The sequence below is a fragment of the Lagenorhynchus albirostris genome, chromosome 20 (genome assembly GCF_949774975.1).
Source record: "Lagenorhynchus albirostris chromosome 20, mLagAlb1.1, whole genome shotgun sequence".
In the NCBI taxonomy this organism is placed as follows: domain Eukaryota; kingdom Metazoa; phylum Chordata; class Mammalia; order Artiodactyla; family Delphinidae; genus Lagenorhynchus; species Lagenorhynchus albirostris.
In genome coordinates, this window is record NC_083114.1 from 27,245,384 (window position 1) to 27,265,834 (window position 20,451).

The 20,451-nt window shown below is 39.4% G+C and overlaps 1 non-coding gene across 1 annotated transcript; it reads left to right on the plus strand.

The window, feature by feature from the left end:
• Nucleotides 1-1,684: 1,684 nt before the first annotated feature.
• On the plus strand, nt 1,685-1,757 carry TRNAG-UCC (transfer RNA glycine (anticodon UCC)). The gene has a single exon. It is a non-coding gene; the product is annotated as a tRNA-Gly (tRNA).
• Nucleotides 1,758-20,451: the final 18,694 nt, after the last annotated feature.

Consider the following 20,451-nt stretch of genomic DNA (forward strand, 5'->3'; position numbering starts at 1 on the left):
GTAATCTCTTCAAATATTTTCTCAGGTCCTTTCTCTCTCTCTTCTCCTTCTGGGAACTCTATAATGTGAATGTTGTTGTGTTTAATGTTGTCCCAGAAGTCTCTTAGGCTGTCTTCATTTCTTTTCATTCTTTTTTCTTTATTCTGTTCCACAACAATGAATTCCACCATTCTGTCTTCCAGGTCACTTATCTGTTCTTCTGCCTCAGTTATTCTGCTATTGATTCCTTCCAGTGTATTTTTCATTTCAGTTATTGTATTGTTCATCTCTGTTTGTTTGTTCTTTAATTCTTCTAGGTCTTTGTTAATCATTTCTTGCATCTTCTCAATCTTTGTCTCTATTCTTTTTCCGAGGTCCTGGATCATCTTCACTCTCATTATTCTGAATTCTTTTTCTGGAAGGTTGCCTATCTCCACTTCATTTTGTTTTTTTTTCCAGTGGTTTTATCTTGTTCCTTCATTTCGTACATAGCCCTTTGCCTTTTCATCTTGTCTATCTTTCTGTGAATGTGATTTTTGTTCCACAGGTTGCAGGATTGTAGTTCTTCTTGCTTCTGCTGTCTGCTGTATGTTGGATGAGGCTATTTAAGCGGCTTGTGGAAGTTTCCTGATGGGAGCCACTGGTGGTGGTAGAGCTCAGTGTTGCTCTGGTGGGCAGAGCCCAGTAAAACTTTAATCTGCTTGTCTGCTGATAGGTAGTCCTGGGTTTCCTCCCTGTTGGTTGTTTGGCCTGAGGTGACCTAACACTGGAGCTATCCAGCTCTTTTGTGGGTCTAATGGTGGACTCTGGGAGAGCTCATGACAAGGAGTACTTCCCAGAACTTCTGCTGCCAGTGTCCTTGTCCTCACGGTGAGACACAGCTACCCCCGCCTCTGCAGGAGATCCTCCAACACTAGCAGGTAGGTCTGGTTCAGTCTCTTATGGGGTCACTTCTCCTTCCCCAGAGTCCTGATTCACACACTGCTTTGTTTGTGCACTCCAAGAGTGGACTCTCTGTTTTCCCCAGTCCTGTTGACGTCCTGAAATCAAATCCTGCTAACCTTCAAAGTCTGGTTCTCTAGGAATTCCTCCTCCCATTGCTGGACCCCCAGGTTTTGTAGCCTGACATGGAGCTCAGAACCTTCATTCCAGTGTGTGGACTTCTGTGGTATAAGTGTTCTCCAGTTTGTGAGTCACCCACCCAGCAGTTATGGGATTTGATTTTACTGTGATTGCACCCCTCCTACCATCTCATTGTGGCTTCTCCTTTGTCTTTGGATGTGGGGTATCTTTTTTGGTGAGTTCCAGTGTCTTCCTGTCAATGATTGTTCAGCAGTTAGTTGTGATTTTGGGAGTGAGAGCATGCCCTTCTACTCTGCCATTTTCTTATTTTTCTTCATAATACTCTTTGCCACCTGATATACCTTATGTGCATTTTAAAATTTTTTGGTTTTACTCCAGTAAGACTGCAAGCTCCAGGAGAGCCAAAACCCTGTGGTTTTCTTTGTAACTGCCATGTTCCCAAAGCCTAGAAAAATGTCTGGAGTATAGTGCATGCTAAACAAATGTTTGTTAATAAATGAGTGTTTAATGAAAGAGCTACAGAGAGGAAGGCAAAAATATAATGAAATTTTACGACCTGGAATTCCTCTCAAGATGCAGTCCTTGGAAACACCTGCATCAGAAACATTTCAGGTAACAGAAATCCCTGGTGGTCCAGTGGTTAGGACTCTGTGCTTCCACTGCAGGGGGCACAGGTTCGATCCCTGGTCAGGGAACAAAGATCCTGAATGTTGCATGGCATGGCCAAAAAAAAAAAAAAAAAAAGAAAAAGAAAAAAGAAAAGAAACATTTCAGGTGATTTTTTAACATGCACATTTTGATCACCTCTCCAGATCCAATGATGTTGACTTTCTGATAGTGAGGCCGGGCAATTAAAAATTTTAACAATTTTCCCATATAATTTATACACACCCTGAATTTGGAGAACCACTGTTTTGGAGTATAGAAAAGGTTGAAGAGAAGTAGTCATGTAAATGAAACTCTGAATAGTGTGTATGTGTGTGTGTGTGTGTGTGTGTGTGTGTGTGTGTGTGTGTGTGTGTGTGTGCAACCTCCAGGTGGGAAGGAGCTATTTCAAGAGGTTTTTTTAGCAGGAGAGTGACATGATTAGGTCTATGTTTTTAAAAATATCACTCTGGCTCTAGCGAGGTAGTTTTTTTTATCTCACAAGTTCTCCTGTCTTATAGTTGAGGTCCCATATATACAGAGAACACATGCTTTGCAGTTAACTGGACCAGACACAGCCTCTTATTAGCTGTGTGACAGAGATAGAGTACATAAATCTCTTAGCCTTATTTTCCTCATGTGTAAAATGGGGATAATAATACTTTTCACATTGGGTTTTCTGAAGAATTGACTTTTAACTCATGTAAAATACCTGGTACATAACAGACCTGAGAATAATGTTGGTTTCTTGTGATCCTCATCTTCAAGGTGCTTTTGCTCTTTGGAAGAAAATCAGGGAAACACATCAAGCACTGGCATCCCCAGGGCCAATGTTGACAAGTTGTGAAATCAGTCTCAGATATGAGACATCCTGCACAGTGTTGGGGAGACCGTGGGTAGGTACAGACCCCTAGAGGCAGCATCAGGAAAGTAGAAGAAAGTTGTGTGACCAGTTCTTGCTGGAAAAGACATGAATAATTTATGCACAGACAGCCTGTCATCAGGGACTGGGACTGGAGGCCAACTATTCAACAAGATCTTTGTCAAAGACCAGCACTAATCACTTTAGTTCCAGTAATAAAGTTTTCCAAGTATTTGATTAGATTTCTCTCTTCCCTGGTGATTTTTGCTCTTGACTGCGTAGGAATAAAAATGTCAGGAACATTTTGTACCTTGTTTTCCTCCCTTCCTTCCTTCCTTTCTTCTTCCCTGTTTCCTTTCTTCTTAACTTACATCTTAAACAATTAGCCTCTAAGAGTTGAACCTGTTTTATATTTTCCTATTACTAGAACTGAGTGATGGCTTGAGCAGAGATCCGTGTTCCCAAGCCAGCATCATGTTCCTCCCTACAACACACACCCTCCACTGTGTCCAATCATCTCTCATTAAGTCTTTTGTTATGTTTCACATTGCCTGAGTGTAACCTCTTTCTCTTTTGAGGCTGTCCTTAATGTTCACTGTAACCTACTTTCAGCTGGTTAGAATTAATGGGGAGATACATAGGGTAAACTTTGTTTTGTTGAGACACTCTTTCATTCAATTAAATTTAAATAAAGAACACACATACTCACATAATGCTCATTATGTGAGCATTCATACTCACATAATCTTGAGTGACTACTATGTGCCTGGCAATATTGATAGTAAGTACACATCGGTGAATAAAACAATCAGAATCCCTGCAGTCATGGGGGAGATAAAAACACACATACAAGTACATGTATAATAACAATAAATGGTAATAAGCCCCATAAAGGATATAAACAGGACACATTAATAGAGAAAAACAAGGAGATAAAGAAGAAGCTTATTTAGCATGAGCCTGGAAGCATCTCTGAAGATACGAATTTGCAGGATAAGACAGGTCAGCCATGGAAAAAGCACAGGGACATGCACTCAGAAAAAGGGAATAGCATGAATGAAGGTCCTGAAACAGGAGAGAGCTTTATTTGTGTGAGGAATTGGAAGGAGATCAGTGTGGCTTGGCATCAAGCATAAAGGGGAAGAGTGACCCAAGATGAAGTTGTAAGGTAGTGAGGACCAGGGACTAGATCTGTGGGCTCTGGGTAAGAAGTATGAGTTCTATTTTGAGTGCACTGGGAAGACATTGAGAGTATTTGTGAAAAGGCATGAAATTATCTGATTTTTATTTTAGAAAGATTTACTCTGGCTTATCTGTGGAATGTAGATTGGAGGATCAAGGGAGAAATCAGGAAGCCCAGTATGGAGGCTGTCACTGTGATCAAGGGAGAGCTGCCTGTGGCTTGAACCAGGATGGTTGCTAGAGCAAGCAAAAAAGTGGGTGTACATCATGCTTATTTTGGAAGAAGAAGTGAAAGAATGGATCTAGGGTTGAGAGAAGGTAATCAAGGATGGCTTACAATTTCTAGTCACCTACTGAGAAAAGGAAAGGCTGGGAGAGAAGCGGTTTGGTGGTTAAATCAAGAGCTCAGTTTGAAAATGTTAAGTTTGAGATGTCCAGGAGAAATCCAAGAGTACAAATCAAATAAGTACTTAATTCTATAATTTTGGAGTTTAGAGGAAAGTTCAAGGCTACGATTACAAACTACAGCTTCATCAGTATGTAGATGGTATGTCAGTTGTGGCGTCAACCAAGATTTAAAAAATCAGGGCCCTAGCAGGACAGGAATAAAGACGCAGATGTACAGAATGGACTTGAGGACGCGGAGAGGGGGAAGGGTAAGCTGGGACGACAAAGTGAGAGAGTGGCATTGACACATATACGCTACCAAATGTAAAATAGACAGCTAGTGGGCAGCAGCTGCATAGCACAGGGAGATCAGTTCGGTGTTTCATGACCACCTAGAGGGGTGGGATAGGGAGGGTGGGAGGGAGATGAAAGAGGGAGGGGATATGGGGATACATATATATATATATAGCTGATTCACTTTGTTATACAGTAGAAACTAACACAACATTGTAAAGCAATTATACTCCAATAAAGATGTTTAAAAAAATTCATAGAAATTCCTAGAAAATGTGGTGGTTTTAAAATATGAGTGCTTGTTCTAGTATACATAGGATGGATAAACAAAAAGGTCCTACTGTATAGCACAGGTAATTATATTCAATATCCTGTGATAAACTATAATGGAAAAGAATATGAAAAAGAATATATGTATAACTGAGTCACTTTGCTGTACAGTGGAAATTAACACAACATTCTAAATCAACTATGCTTCAATAAAATTAAAAAAAAAATCAGGGCCCTAAATACTGTGGATCAAGTTTATTTCTCATTCCCAAAATGGTTCAGAGGAGGTGGCTGGTCTGGGTTAGGTAGACAGCTCCACTCCACAAGGTCATTCAAGGATCCAGTTTACCTTTATCTTATTGATTTGTCATCCCCATTGAATATTATTTTTCTTTGAATGATTGACAGTGGCTCACTAACACCAGGACCACATTCCATCATTCAGAAAAACGAGAAAAGACAGCATCTTCTTTTTAAGGAAGTGAGACAGAACTTTTATATATTGCTTAGCTGCAAGAGAGGCTGTAACATACAGTCTCTAAACTGGCCACATGATGAGGTGTCAATTCCACTACTAAAAAGAAAAGAAAAATACATACCAGAAGATGACACATTTTTTTTTCTACCACACAGATAGTATATGTGGTCAAGGGACTGGCTATACAGGGTTTCTCAGTGCTGGTACTATTGACAGTTTGGACCAATAATCCTTTGTTGAGGGAGGCTATGTATTGTAGGATTATGTATTAACCATCAGTGTTTAGCGGCATCGCCATCCTCTACCCTCTAGATGCCAGTGACATCCTCCCAGATGTAACAATCAAAAACGTCTTTCAGGGCTTGCCTGGTGGCGCAATGTTTGAGAGTCCGCCTGCCGATGCAGGGGACACGGGTTCGTGCCCCGGTCCGGGAAGATCCCACATGCCGCGGAGCGGCTGGGCCCGTGAGCCATGGCCACTGAGCCTGCGCGTCTGGAGCCTGCGCTCTGCAATGGGAGGGTCCACAACGGTGAGAGGCCCGTATACCGCAAAAAAAAAAAAAAAAAAAAAAAAAAGTTAAGTAGCCAGTTTGATTTGACAGAGAGTATATGTGTGGAATTAGAGAGAGAGGATGCTGACAAAATACAGTGAAGATTTAAATGGTATGAGTAATAATTACAACTAATATTTGTCAGGCACTTAAAATGTGCCAAGCCCTGTCCTTGGGGCTTTAAATTCACTACCTCGCTGAAAGCTTCTAACTAAACTTTGAGATTGATGTTATCCTTACCTGCCATTTTACAGATGGATGAAGTGAGGTTTAGATAAGTCATTTGTCTAAGGTCACATGGAGAGTAGTGATGAAGCTGAGACTCAAACCCAAATTTATCTAATATTAAAATCCCCATGTTGTTATTCATGGAACTTTATGGTCACCTGGCAAATGCCACTATTGACATCAAATGGACTCTACTTCAGAGCCACAGTTTTAAGCCACTGGGAACATTTTTCTTCTCCCCTGATTTATGTTGGTCTGATATAAGTTGTCATTTGCTGCAGACTTTCAGAAGACTGTGAGGGAGGAGTTGGCCCTAATTTCATCCCAGTATAGAAAGACTAAAGAAATGAAGAGTGAATAGGCTTACTGTCTGCTGAAAAGTTGTCTCTGTTACCCAAACTAAACTATAAGAAGTTAGGTCTTCACATTCAGGTGTAAGAGAATGGACTCATTCATCCTTACACTTACACTGGAAGGGGGATCAAGGGCATCATTTTCTGAGGCTCTGGATAATGTATCACTTGAGATGCCTTCCATGTTGGCTTTATTCAGGGTTACTGACTTAGGGCAACTATACATCCATATATATAAATTATATGGCCACTCTACTAAAGTTCAGGGTAACTAAGGAGGTTGGAACAGCTCCCCACACTGTCACTTTGGGTGAGGTTTCAGTCTTACAGAGTTGCAAGTGGGAGTGTAGACCACAGAACTCCAATTCTGCTCCTTCACAATCTGGCAGAATGAATAATGCCTTAGGGATACAGACCCTATCCATTCAGCCAAACGACTGATGGTGTCCTTGGCTGCTTCACAGACAATGATGTCAGGTGCTCTTCCTGGCATTTGAGGGGATGAACTCAGGGTGAGGTAAGAGGAGAGGCTATACTCATCCATGAGGTCACCAGCTTTGGGAATGGGAGGATATGGGCTGAGAACTTCAGTCTCAGGAGATCCCACTGAAATCTGTCATTGTGAGTCATGAGCAGGGAGACACAAATTATGCCCTGAGGTCAGGAGGCTCCTTAATGAGGCATCATGAAGCCCCTTCCTCTACATACCTATGTTGGAAGAGTTATTTGTACTCCTTGAAGTTTTCTACTAAAAATTAAAAAGTGTATAAATATCATCTATCTTGGTTTACCACTTAACTTGGCATATTTTAGTTATTGATGATTTTGAGGACATTATTTTATCATGAATTCATTCACATTTGTTGAGTACAAGACGTTGGGCCACTGGGCTCAGGGCTGAGATTGGAGAAAATAGAAATCAGAGTAAGATAAGGTTGTAATGTTGTTCTTTCTCACAAAGCTCATTCTCACCATCCAGTACAATACACCACTTAAGCAAATATTTTTAAACACACAGACAATACTCTATATTGTTTGTAGAAACATTCGTATACAATAAAAATACAAAAATATGCAGGAGAATGATGCAACAACTCTTGAATATCGGTTAACTTTAGGGAGGGTGGGAGGGAAGGAAAGGGATGGGCCTGGGCTTTTAGCTGCATTGGGAAGCATTTTATTTCAGAGAGAGAGCGAGAGAGAAAGCAGGCTGAAACAAAAATGGCAATATTTCAACATCTAAATCTAAAAATCTTATCAGTGGTATTATTTTCTGTACTTTCTAAATGTTCCAAATGTTTTATAATTAAACATTAAAAATAATCCTATGACTGCTGTTTAAGGAAGATGGGTCTTTTTTTTTTCCTTGTTCTCCCCTTCTGAACAGAAGATTTCCTTCTTTCTTTCTCTCTTTTTTTTAAACAATCCAGAAGAAAAATTTAATGATTAAATTTTAAACTCTTTCTCTCCCTGTGCTATACAGGAGGTCCTTGTTGGTTATCTATTTTAAATATAGCTGTGTGTGCATTGTCAATGCCAAACTCCCACTCTATCCCTCTCCCCCATCCCTTCGTCCTGGCAGCCATAACTTTGTTCTTTAAGTCTGTGAGTGTTTCTGTTTTGTAAATAAGTTCATTTGTATCATTTTCTTTTAGATTCCACATATAAGTGATAGCATATGATACTTATCTTTCTCTGACTTACTTCACTTAGTATGATAATCTCTATGTCCATCCATGTTGAGGCAAATGGCATTATTTCATTCTTTTCAATGGCCGAGTAACATTCCATTGTATATATGTACTACATCTTCTTTATCCATTCACCTGTCACTGGACATTTAGGTTGCTTCCATGTCCTGGCTACTGTAAACAGCACTGCAATGAACATCGGGGTGCATGTATCCTTTTGAATCACAGTTTTACCTAGGAGTGGAATTGCTGGATCATATGGTAACTCTATTCTTAGTTTTTTAAGGAACCACCATACTGTTCTCCATAGTGGCTGTACCAATTTACATTCCCACCAACAGTGGTGTGTTAGTTTCTGCTTTATAACAAAGTGAATCAGCTATACATATACATATATCCCCATATCTCCTCCCTCTTTTGTCTCCCTCCCTCCCACCCTCCCTATCCCACCCCTCTAGGTGGTCACAAAGAACAGAGCTGATCTCCCTGTGCTATGCAGCTGCTTCCCACTAGCTATCTATTTTACATTTGGTAGTATATTTAAGTCCATGCCACTCTCTCACTTTGCCCCAGCTTACCCTTCCCCTTCCTCGTGCCCTCAAGTCCATTCTCTGTGTCTGCATCTTTATTCCTGTCCTGCCCCTAGGTTCTTTAGAACCATATTTTTTTTTAGATTCCATATATATCTGTGTTAGCATATGGTATTTGTTTTTCTCTTTCTGACTTACTTCACTCTGTATGACAGTCTCTAGGCCCATCCACCTCACTACAAATAACTCAATTTCGTTTCTTTTTATGGCTGAGTAATATTCCATTGTATATATGTGTCACATCTTCTTTATCCACTCATCTGTTGATGGACACTTAGTTTGTTTCCATGTCCTGGCTATTGTAAATAGAGCTGCAATGAACATTGTGGTACATGACACTTTTTGAATTATGGTTTTCTCAGGGTAGATGCCTAGTAGTGGGATTTCTGGATTGTATGGTAGTTCTATTTTTAGTTTTTTAAGGAACCTCCATACTGTTCTCCATAGTGGCTGTATCAATTTACATTCCCACCAACAGTGCAAAAGGGTTCCCTTTTCTCCACACACTCTCCAGCATTTATTGTTTGTAGATTTTTTGATGATGGCCATTCTGGCTGGTGTGAGGTGATATCTCATTGTAGTTTTGATTTGCATTTCTCTAATGATTAGTGATGTTGGGCATCCTTTCATGTGTTTGTTGGCAATCTGTATATCTTCTTTGGAGAAATGTCTATTTAGGTCTTCTGCCCATTTTTGGATTGGGTTGTTTGTTTTTTTTGATATTGAACTGCATGAGCTTCTTGTAAATTTTGGAGATTAATCCTTTGTCAGTTCCTTCATTTGTAAATATTTCCTCCCATTCTGAGGGTTTTCTTTTCATCTTATTTATGGTTTCCTTTGCTGTGCAAAACTTTTAAGTTTCATTAGGTCCCATTTGTTTATTTTTGTTTTTATTTCCATTTCTCTAGATGGTTCAAAAAAGATTTTGCTGTGATTTATGTCAAAGCGTGTTCTGCCTATATTTTCCTCTAAGAGTTTTACACTATCCAATCTTACATTTAGGTCTTTAATCTATTTTGAGCTTATTTTTGTGTATGGTGTTAAAGAATGTTCTAATTTCATCCTTTTACATGTAGCTGTCTATAGAAAAGAGTTTCTTTTCTCCATTGTATAGTCTTGCCTCCTTTGTCATAGATTAATTGATGATAGGTATATGGGTTTATTTCTGGGTTTTCTATCCTGTTCCATTGATCTATATTTCTGTTTTGTGCCAGTACCATACTGTCTTGATGACTGCAGCTTTGTAGTATAGTCTGAAGTCAGGGAGCCTGGTTCCTCCAGTTCCGTTTATCTTTCTCAGGATTGCTTTAGCTATTTTGGGTCTTTTGTTTCTCCATACAAATTTTAAGATCTTTCGTTTTAGTTCTGTAAAAATAGTCATTGGTAATTTGATAGAGATTGCTTTGAATCTGTAGATTACCTTGGGTAGTCATTTTGACAATACTTGTTCTTCCAACCCAAGAACATGGTATATCTTTCCATCTGTTTGTGTCATCTTCCATTTCTTTCATCAGCATCTTACTGTTTTCAGTGTACAGGTCTTTTGCCTAAGGAATGTGGGTCTTTAAAAATGGATGGCCCTTTTGCAATAACAAAGACTGAACAGCAAGGAGGTGATGAGAGGAGAGATGGAGGAAGAGGGGACAGTGAGAGGGGATGAGGCTGGGGCCAGCTAGTCTATGAAAAATCTTCAAGTATGGTTTGACTATTTCACATAAAGTGATCTCCATATGTAATTTGAAGTTGTGTGTGTTGTTCTAATATAAACATCTCTGTCTACTTACACACATGTGCCTGGTGAGAGCTGTTGTTTTTTTAAACCAAGGAAGGTTCCAGGTTCTTATCTGGGTGACTTTGGTATAGAAATAAATAACATGGCAAGAGCAAGATTAATGTCCACATGGTTGTTGCTTGGTAAAAACAGGATTTGAGAACCAGGTTGATTTTTGAAGAAGCTACCTCTTGAGAAATGCACAGAAAATTGGAGGTGGACTTTGGAATTCTACAGGGAAGGCATAAGAGGGAATGGAGTTGTGGCAATCTTCTCTAAAGCTTAAGGGCAGGAAGACCTCAGAGGACTCTAGGTGATAGTTCTTACACTGGTGAGGGAGAAATTTGTAAGCCCTTCAACCATAGTCATCATGAGTAAGACTCTAAGAAAAGATGGGGGAAATTGGAAAAGTGTGGAGGGAGAGGAAATGTGAGGGAGACGGAAAGAAGGAATACAAATAGAAGAAAATGAATGTAAGAGGAACTTTCAGTGAGGCACAGGGTGTTACCAGGGTCTCACTGAGTGATACCTGGGCAAGAAACAGGCCACCCAGTCAATTCTCATTGGCTAAGAACAGCCTTGGGTCCTGGTGGAACACATGGATCAATAGAAGTTGCTCAGCGTTTGTGAACATTGGTGAGTTCTGAGGGAAAAGACACTGGAGTGAGTCTGCTCAGCTCATTCAGATGTCTTTTATAAAAATCAATTAATTAATTTTTGGCTGTGTTGGGTCTTCATTGCTGTGCATGGGCTTTTCTTTAATAGTGGCGAGCAGGGGCTACTCTTTGCTGTGGTTTCTCTTGTTGTGGAGCATGTGCTCTAGGCATGTAGGCTTCAGTAGTTGTGACACATGGGCTTCAGTAGTTGTGGCTTGTGGGCTCTAGAGCCCAGACTCAGTAGTTGTGGCACACAGGCTTAGTTGCTCTGCAGCATGTGGGATCTTCCCAGACCAGGGCTCAAACTCGTGTCCCCTGCATTTGCAAGTGGATTCTTAACCACTGTGCCACCAGGGAAGTCCACATCCAGATGTGTTGCTTTATCCTGCCTTTCAAACTATGGGCCACCAGGACTCTCACAAGGAGTCCTACTTGCAAACACAGTGGCTACTTCCACCAAGTTGTTGACTTTTGACAACAAAATGGACTGAGGTCCGTTGTCCCATTAACAACATAGGCAGAAGGTAGTAACCTAGAAAAGGCAAAGGCAGGGGAGTAATATTTTGCCATCGGCTGCAGCCACTGACTGAAATTTAATCTTTTTTTTTTTAGGTCTGGTATTAGCTAGGGTCATGTAGCAGCTTATTTCCTGGACAAGCAAGGAGTTGATGCAGTGGTAGATGGGGTGAGGGGTGAAATGGTGAGGCAGAGTGGGTGGACAGGGAGGAGGCAGGGCCCCAGAAGACAGCAAGGGAGGAGAAGCAAAACAGGTTTCTTGGAAATGAAACTGCCTCTAATAAAGAACAGCCTGATGTGATAAGAGCAAAGTAATCAAAAACAGACAGCTCACATTTCCCTGGAAGTGGAGAGCCAAACAGCAACTGGATTTTGACTGTTTCCAGATCATTAATTCGACCCAAGTCCTTCCCCGGGCCTTGGGTGGGGAATGGGGTGGGGCAATCTTTCTTCAAAAGCTCCCCACTAGCTCTATGGCAGAGTGCAAACCTTGAGAACAGTGAGCCCTCCTTCCTCCACCTCCCAACCAATGTGGTCCTATCAGCACTACAAACAGAGGGATGGAAAGTCCTCTTGCTCAGTCCCCTCCTCCTTCCAAATCCCCCTCACCTGATCCCTATCCCCCAGATGCTTCACTAAATCATCCAGCTCAGAAAGGACTGCCCACACCCGTGTCATTCACTCCCTTGCTTGAGTGGAGGGCCTAAGAGGCAGAAGGTAAGTGGAATCCAATTCACACAGCTCGCAAGGAGAGGACTTCATTTGATAGCCTTTGTTCAAAGGAGTCAGTGGTGAGATTTGATATTGGATCAAACAGCTTCCCCCATCACTCCCTCCTAACCCTTTGTTTTGGCTGATTTCCTCCTAAGCAGGATCCCGAGAGCTTTCTTGAACTTGTACCAAAACACAGTCTTTCTTGCACCATTCAAAGACTGCAGTTTCTGAAACCTTGGCAGGAGCAGTCTGTTTCTTTGGCAGCTGGACAAGGGAAGGGGCAGGTCTCTAAGAAGAAAGTGGGACCTTGATTCTAAGCTGATAGCTCAGTGGACCTGGAGGAATAGGCCCAATGTTATACCAGAGTCTTCATTTAGTACTGAAAGTAGCACAGGGGCAATTCCAAAGCAGAGACAACTATGCAACGGCAAGGATGAACATCTGACATTTCAACTAAAGCCTAGTTGGGGTGATGAATAAGAAAGGGCAGTTATGTAACTTTCCCACGTGTTAGCTGGAGATGAGTCTGGGCACTGGTCCCTCCGTGAGCTTCTCTCTCTTGATCCAAATGGGCTCTGGGTTTCCGAGTCCTGGATGCAACTTGGTGGAACACAGTCTCTCCTTTTCTTGTAATTGTTGTAAAGCCCAGCAAAACAACGATTGAATTCAGATCGTGTGTGTGGCCCTAAGAGGAGCTGAGTGCTGTGATGGCTGCTGTAAGAACTGAAGACATGACTTGTGGCCTAACAGGAGAGGAAGGACACATTGCCTGGTTTACAAAGGGTTTAGCTCAGACTTACAAGATGTAGAGATGACTGCAAATTAATAGTGAAAGAATGGTACAAAGTAATCTGTTTACCTGACACTTAAGAGATCTTATACAAGATTCAATATCCATTAAAATTTAATTTCTCTAGGTCAGGGATTTTTCTCTGTTTTATTTCCTGTTGCATCACCAATGCCTGGAATACTGCCTAAGTATACTGCACATATTAGATACTCAATGAAATTCTGTTGAATGAATACATCTACTCCAGGACCAAACCTTTTATATTAAGTACCTATTAGAAATCTTTCCTTAATTCCTTATAATTTTTATTGGTACCCTAAAAATAAGAGACAAAACTTAAATTTTGCTTGGTGACTCAGGACTGATTCCAACCTAATTACACCATTATAAGAAGAGAGTAGATTTCATCAGGTACATGTGCCTGTTTGTTGCTGTTTGCCCCTCTGCTAAATGGCCTCTGACTATTTTGAATTCTGCTGTTGTATTTGTATTGTTTTCCTTTATTCTCCTACATGGGTAAATTGTGGTTTTAATATTCTATTTTTGTTCTTTGGGCATCTATCTATAACCTCCTGAGTTCTGATTTGCTGCTTTGAAACTGACTGAAATGCCCACTCTAGTGGGAGAAAGTGCAGGCCTTGAAGATCTGGGTTTGGTTTCACCTCTTAACTTTGTATGTATAACTGACAAGGTGATTAACCCTTGTGGGGTTCAGTGTCCTCATCTTTAAAATAAGAATAAAAATATCTTATTGGGAGAACTCAACAAAATAATAAATATTAGTCAAATGCCTGCGTGCTTAGAGCCCGTGCTCCGCAACAAGAGAAGCCACCGCAATGAGAAGCCCACGCGCTGCAACGAGGAGTGGCTCCCCGCTCGTAGCAACTACAGAAAGCCCGCGTGCAGCAACGAAGACCTAACGCAGCCAAAAATAAATAAATAAATAAATTTATGGGAAAAAATGGCGAATTTTATTTATATACATTTAACCACAATTTTAAAAATTAATAATGTATTATACTCAAACCATTGAATCATACACTTTATTTATTTATTTATTTTAACATCTTTAACAGAGTATAATTGTTTTACAATGGTGTGTCAGTTTCTGCTTTATAACAAAGTGAATCTGCTATACATATACATATACGTGTATTCCCATATCTCCTCCCTCTTGAGCCTCCCTCCCACCCTCCCTATCCCACCCCTCTAGGTGGTCACAAAGCACTGAGCTGATTTCCCTGTGCTATGCAGCTGCTTCCCACTAGCTATCTATTTTACATTTGGTAGTGTATATATGAATCATACACTTTAAATGGGTGAATTGCAGGGTATGTGAACTAGATCTCAATAAAGCTGTTTAAGGCACTATTCTTGCTTTACAGGAGTTCATGCCCAATGAGAAAATCATTCTATGAACAAACGATTATAAAGGACAAATGTATCAACACTGAATGGTTAAGAAGACATTTAGAGAGTCACTTTGCTTCAATTGAATCACTGCTTTTCTGTTTCAATGACGTAATAATTTTTTAATAATCATTATTTTATTAGGCATTGCAGTCTAAAAAAATAAGTGACATTTCTTCATGTGTGTTTACTACTCTCACTTGAACTGAGTTGTCATGGATGTCACAGTATCCATTCACTCACAACCTGAATGTATTACTGACAGACACAACTTAGGGAGTTTTGCGTTTGGGATGCCTATGTTACCTTCTCCCCTAACTTCCAAAAGATGCCTGAATTCCCTCATCACCTTTTCTACTTGCGCAACTATAAACCTTCATTTAAAGAGTGCTCTGTGGGGTCATTTGGATTTCACTTAGTACCAATGCAATTATCACTGCAAAAGTGGTCCTGAAATTTTATGGGAGAACTTACTCATAAAGTGGTTGTCTAGAACATGCGAATTACACTTGGATTAATTTTCAATGATGGGTCATTTATACGGGTTAAAATTGTTAAATTTAGGCACAATTTTAAAATTCACATGGAACTTTAAGACCTCGGAGTACATTTTTTCTGGCACTCAGTATCAGCTTTTGTTAATCTATTGATATGTTGCAATGCTATGTATTGTTGATGTTCCTATGCTCTCACTTTCTGTTTTCCCTCTCTTTCTAAACTTCCTGTGCATGGGCTTCTACATCATCATGCTACCCTTTAAATCAAACATCTATCTCTATTTCTATCTACATTTACATCCATCCCTATATCTATGTTTAAGGTAAGAAATTCTGTTAAGATAAATACAAACTGAGCAACTATGACCCATAATGGATACCTTCCTTAAAGTTCATGCTTAGAGTTTGGAAACACAGATTCCGAAATCTAGCATTGTGGTCCATATAGAATATATGACTGCCAAACTCAAATCAGAACTCTGATTCTTTTTTAGCCTCACCTTTATTTTCTGTAAATATGAGAGGACTGTACCAAGTAATTGCTGATGCTCTGATTAGGTCAAATATTCTTAGACTGAGTTTCTCATCTGATTTAATTAAGCTTTTCCATGGACTATGGAAGTGTCTCCACTGGACAACAACATCCACAAGGGTTGGATTTTATCTGTTTTCTTTGTATTTATTTCTTAGCACAGAGCCTTGCCCAATAAATAAGGATAGAACGACCATTTATTGAATTTCATTAATATACGCTCAGATATCATATTTGTTTTGCTTCAGTTCACCAACCAGACAGATTTGATCATGCTATTCTTCCACTTCACAGTCTCTGAATGGACTCGCATTGCCTTCTTAGAATGAAATCTAAACCCCTTTCTATGGCATTTAAGGACATCTACAATCTGGTTCCACCTACATGACGATGTAGAAAATCATGCACAGATAAGACGTTAGCCAGGAAGCTTAGGAAGAGAGGAAAAACAAAGTATTAGTCCCATTTCCTGACACTCTGTCCCTGTACAACAGCTACATTAAACTACTTATTGCTATTTCATTGCTCCACCCATCAATTTTGAAAGTTCTGGCTACAAATTAGTGATTTGCATCTCCAACAAGTATGGAGAGCTGAGATTTTCCCATATATTTTAAGTAAGTGATCTTCTTTGCTTTAATTGTGAATGTTATGGATTTTTCCCTCTTTCCCTTTTTAATGTAGGCATTTAAATAATTTGGGGCTTGTTTGATCCTTGATAATGTGACTATTTTAATTTTTATACAAAATTCTTTCATAATCTTATCCCTCTATTCATTTATTCATTGAACCATTGTCTCATCATTTTTTTTTAGTCTTAAATATTTTAGTTTGTGTAATCTAAATATTTTCTGGAAATATGCAAAAAGTTTACCTTCCCTAAGCAACCAAAATATATACTATTGGTTGTGTTTGTTATAGGTTAATTATTAATCTTTTCTTCAATATGTCTGTGCAACTTTTATTAGTCTACTAAACTTATACCTTGTGGCATTTATATGCACTTAACATAATTAGTCCTTGAAATAATTAAAAGTTGTACAATTTAGCATTTCCAATTTCTCTTTCTTGTTCTTGTTTTTCACTTAATCTGTTGCTAAACTTAGTTCTTTTAGCTCATAGTGGAATGTTTGAAAGTTCATCTTTTTAGGTCCACTGGAATGTTCTCTTTATCCTATACTTTGCAGGTTAAAAAAATTAGTTGCTGAATTTTTAAATTCCTTAAAAATGCTTATTGGACTTTTAGGGAAAGCTAAAAAGATGTAGAGATTTCTAGGCCACTGAAAGTTTTTATTTTTCTTATTGTAAAAGTAATTTTTATACTTCCACTAAACTAAATAATTTATAACATTAATAATTTCAATTTCATTTATGTCATTTTAAACGTACTTACTTTATGCCAAGTGGAGAGTTAGACCCTGAGTAAGAGAGGTACATAGCCATGCTCCTTCCCTTCAAGGAACTCTCCATTTAGCTAGGGAAGCAGACAAGGGACAGACACTGAGTTCATCAGGGCTCTCGAGAGAAACAGAACCAACAGGATGTGTATATATAAAATACATACATAAATATATATGTATAATATCTATATATGTCTGTGTGTATATACATCTGCATACATATGTGTGTGTGTGTGTGTGTGTGTATATATATATATATATATATATATATATATATATATATAGCGAGAGAGAGAGAGAGAGAAAGGGAGAAAGAGACATAGAGAGAGATTGAGTTTGATAAATTGGCTCATGTAATTGTGAAAGCTTGGCAATCAAAAGTCTGCTGGGTGGGGAGTCAGGCTGGAGACCCAAGGAAGAATTGCAGTCCAGGTCCTAAGGCAGACTGCTGATAGAAACCCTTCTGGCTCTGGGGAAGCCAGTTTTTGTTCTATTAAGGCCTTTAGCTAACTGGATGTGGCCCTCCTATCCAATCATAACCCATCCATTATGGAGGGTAATCTGCTTTACTCAAAGTCCACTGATTTAAATGTTGATCTCAACCAAAAGAATCTTCACAGTAACATCCAGAATAATGTTTGACCAAATATCTGGGCGCCATGGCCCAGCCATTTTGAAACATAAAACTAACCATCACAGATAGTGACACTGCAAAGAGTTTAGCACCATGCCAGTTTCATAAACAATAAGCTACATGAGCATGTGGCAGTGAGGAATGGGGACATCTAACATTTCTAAAGTGGAGAATTCTATCATGACTTCATAAAAGGAAGTTACTTTTCTGGAATTTTAAGAATAAGTGTTAATAAGACCAGTAATAAGAGGCTATTTTACCTAGATCATCCTCGTAGTAGTGTGGCTTCAAGAATTTCACTTTTAAGTGCTTTAAATGGCTGTATTTCCTTTCTAAGTATCCCACTTTTGAGGGCTACAGTGCCTTGGATTTTTCTCAGTGTCACAGTACTGAGTGTGAGCACACTTCCTATTGCCTGAAGGATTGGTTATCAGGTATAGTGTGCCATTGTCACAAAGCTGTTTGCTTTTAACAATTCTTTTTTATTTTTTCTAACAGAATTTTACCCAATATTTTCTAAAGTGTGTTCTGTGGCACACTGGGCCTGAAAGACACTATGGGGAACAAAAGGTCAAATATATTTGCAAATAGCTGCATGTGATTCCTTTCTTAGAAGTTAACAGGGCACATGTATATTTATTAGAATGGTGATAAAGTGAGGTTAAAAATATCCTACCAGTAGACATTTGATTCCCTTTATTAAAAAAAGTATCGTATTTGTTTAGTAAAACACCTTTCTAAGCTGCTAGGAGAAGATGAAGTCCCAAGGACTTGGATTAGCACGATATGATGTCACAAGGGAGACAACTAAATCACTGTGCCTTAGAAATGCACAGAGACTTGGGGGATGGAAGGAGAGTAGAGAAGAGAAGAGAGGGAGCAGGAAAAAGGAGAAACCAGAGTAACTGAGTAACGGTAGATTTTGTTGTTTGCCTTTTTGCCATATAACTCCCATTTATTATAGTTTGTTTCACAAGCAAAGGAATTGTGTGAGACGAATGTGACTGATTTCTTCATTTGGGTCAACACCCGTCTGGAGTTAGAGGAATAGCTGTAAGACACAGCAGAGAACCAAAATTCAGGGAACATGGGATGACATCAGAGACAGAGGCAATCATGGGCTTGTTAGCACTGGAGTATTTCATAGAAATGTGGGAGGTAATGGATTCTCCCTCCAGGCAAAGACAAGGGATTCATAACCATCTTTCAGTACGGAAAAGCCCAGTTGGCACCTGGATTGTGTGTATGTATGTGTTTTCACATGTAGCTGATGAAAGTGCACTAAAATGTTAACAATTGTCCTTTCTGGGTGATTGACTCTCAAGCAGCTTTTACTTTCTTCTTTATACTTTCTATATTTGAATCTTCTCCACTAAGCATATATTATTTTTATAATCAGATTAATTTAAAGATTCATTTTCATTTCTAAAAAGCATTCTCAAATATTGCTTCACTCAGGCAGGCTTTTGGTAGACATTTGGCAACAGTGTGCTCCCCAAGATTGCCTATCCCAAGATTGTAAACCCCAGGAAGAGCTTGGAATGTAGCTAATTAAGGTTTCCCATTACAAATCCACATGTCTTAATAGATTGTCTAGCTGGGATAGGGTGGATAGTCCTTTACGGAAATAAGACATCTCTGCTATGAAGTGGCCTAAGGGAGTGTTGTTTGAAGTCTCACAGTGATCAATATATTGATTTAAGATTAAACCATTCTTTAGTTTATTATTGGTCTTCTCTTGTTTGGGAGAACCAGGAAGATGGTTCAACTAACTAATTTTAAGATTATTATTCTTTCTTGTAAACGTATTTGTACTGTTTCAGTTCTATTTTCGACCACCTTGATCCCTGGGAAAATGAGCTTTTTCTATCTGGTCCCCAAGTCCCTATCTCAGCTTTAGGTCATGACCTTGGGGACACAAATGTGACATTCATGTGGTAGGTTAGTCTTGAACCACCCTTAGCTCTGGTACATCACACTGAGTACTAGCACTTTTCCTTGGTTTTGCTTCTGCCCAGGTGATTTGTTTCCTCCTGTCTAGTCCTCAAGAGTCAGTGCAGCAAGGGGGTTACAAGCATGAGATTGGGAGCCAAATGGTTGACTTCTAACCTTGGCTTGGTCATTTAATGACAGCATGATCTCATGTATGCTACTTGACCTCTCTAAGTCTCAAGTGACTCATCTGTAATGTGAAAATAAAAATAGCTCCTTCTTCAGAAGTTTTTGTGAAGATTAATTAGATGATGGATGAAAAATCCTTAGTAGGCTCTAGTATATCCATGAGTGCTCAAATAAACATAAGATATTATTTCTTAAAAATATTATCTCACTTTGTGCTTTCCTTCAACCTTTCATGACATTCTTGTAAGGCTGATATCAGAGCCTACTGAATCTCCAGCTGTTGCCACATATGCACCTCTTTTCAACAGGATGTAGTAAAAAGAGTGAGGACTTTGAAGTTAGGGAGACCTGGTTTAGAACTGTGGGTACACGACTTACTGTATGATTCCTGGCCACTTGTGGCCCTTAATGTTCCAAAGCCTCAGTTTTCTCACTTATAAAGTAGAGATGATAAAACCAACTTAAAGAGCTTGTTGTGAAGATGAGTAGGTGTCCTCATCACTTCAATACTAATTATCTGGGTGCTCTGCCCATAGTAGTTGATCAATGAAAGTATCACACTTTTTCCTTGTATCTGAGCTTCTTTAAGATTTCACTCCCCAGGTCATCCAACACCCCCATCTGGGATAATACTACCCTCTTCTCACCCCTCCCTCACCAGAAAAGCCCTATCTTTAAGTCTCATTCAAGGATAGATTAGTAGGGTTGTTAAAATCTGGATTTGATTCCTACTTTTCCCATATTTATGCTGGGTAAGTTTGGGCACAGTTTCTGACATTCTATTTTTCTTCCTCTTTAAAACAGAGATAATGATAAC